The sequence below is a fragment of the Limulus polyphemus genome, unplaced genomic scaffold, assembly GCF_000517525.1.
Source record: "Limulus polyphemus unplaced genomic scaffold, Limulus_polyphemus-2.1.2 Scaffold2379, whole genome shotgun sequence".
In the NCBI taxonomy this organism is placed as follows: domain Eukaryota; kingdom Metazoa; phylum Arthropoda; class Merostomata; order Xiphosura; family Limulidae; genus Limulus; species Limulus polyphemus.
The window spans coordinates 63,415-65,316 of record NW_013667989.1 but is presented as its reverse complement, the minus strand read 5'-3'; positions in this window follow the sequence as shown (position 1 = coordinate 65,316).

Sequence of the window (1,902 nt, the reverse complement as noted above, 5' to 3'; positions counted from 1 at the left end):
CAAATTATTTATTATGGCAGAGAGGATAACGCTTTGATTGAGGTCAGGACATGATCTAAGAATGCTGCATGAACATTGTGGTCGTGTATGTTATAAGAGTGACCGTCAAAATTGATTGGAGTAGTCTAAGAGTAAGTGTTATTGGGTATATATATGCCTTCTAGCCTATCGCTTCAAAATCACGAAACAAACCAACAAAGGTTTGTGGAACAGCTGAGTTAAATATGTTTACATAATCCAGTGCTATTATTGAACATTTACTGTTGTGATAAAATTGACAATATTAAGACAAAATGAAGAAGACTGATCATGAATATGCATCCTGTTTTTCGTATAACGAAATATTAGTATTTTTACATGTTAAAGAATTAGTTTGTTTTTGAGCAGTATCTTTTCCTCTCTACCTGAGAAAGTGTTACTGAAAAGGGAACAAAGTAAAAGAAAAGTATATCTATACCTAGTATAACAATAAGTTGATTATAAACTATTGGATCTAAGTTCAAGTTAATTCTTAAAACACCAAGAGACAATAAACGAGTTTTTAGATTGTATTTATTTAATAAAACAATGTATTTATCCTGTTTTACGATTTACCAGTAAGTTGAAATATATCTTAAAGTCTAAAGAACAGTTACATGTACTAAGCTTATTTTAACGTTGTAGTAATAACTTACACCCCTAAACTCTAACCTAAAACTTTGACAGTCCTACTTTTATCCACCAATCTTATTATGCCTAGTTATTGTGTTATTTAACCCAAATTGCTACAAATTATAAAAACATGATATTAAATAACTTTCAGAAATATGTAACTTGAGTATAAGAGCTTAACTTTAGTGTGGATACAAAGTAGTGATAAATAATAATATAATTGATTTTTAAATTTCAGGCTTAACAATAACAGTGTTAACAATAGGCCACTGGTATTTGGTATTGAGTATTTATATTCAGGCTACAAGTATAAATACAATGGTTAAAACTAGTGTAGGAGTTAAGTGTTCACAGTTTGTTGAGTGAAATATGTGGGTTTTGTTTGGGAACTGACTGGAATGTACTTTTAAGGAAGCTAGTTAGAAGTAGTAATGAATATATGCAATTTTTATGCAGAGTTTGTAGGTTGGAGGAGAAGTTAGAGGCAATCATGATTAAATTTAAAGTAGAGGCAATAGATAAGAGAAGTGTAGATTGTGGGAAATGGCAGCAGGATTTCAGGAGGAGCTTAAGATTTTACATGCAATGGATACATCAGCTAGATAGAGTACTATTAGAGTAAAAACTAGTGAATTTTATTATAATGAGCCTATTCTATTGAGCAACATATTTCAGTCCTTGACTTCTGCAGATGAGAAACTATTGGAGGGAAGGAAAACAAAAGGGTCAGAGAATGTGGATGATAAGGAGGTTGTAGTTATAGAAGATTCCTTGAGAAGGAATGTGGATAGAATAGTCTGTGGGGTAAATAGGGAGAAAATAATCAGATTATGATACCCAGAGGCACAGGTGGAGGCTATAACTGACAGAGCATGCAATATAATAAAGGGGGCTAGTAGAGATGCAGTTTTTGTGGTGCATATATTAGCTAATGATGTTGAGAAAAGTAGGTCAGAGGAGCTAATTAATAAGTACAAGAGGCATTTAAAGAAAAAGGACATAGCTCAATTTTGTCAGGGATACTGCCCAGAATTAATTGTAGGGATGAAGTTATACGTAGGTTAATAGGACTAAATTCTAGGCTTAGGTTAGTATGTAAGGATCAGCAAATTGGCTGGTTGGACTTGTGGGATCAGTTCAGTGGAAGAAGGGCTTTTTGGAATGCTAGAAGTATAAAAAATAGATGACCTTAGAGCACTGGTAGGAATGGAGGATTTTGATATAATGGGAATAACTGAAGCATAGTTAAAT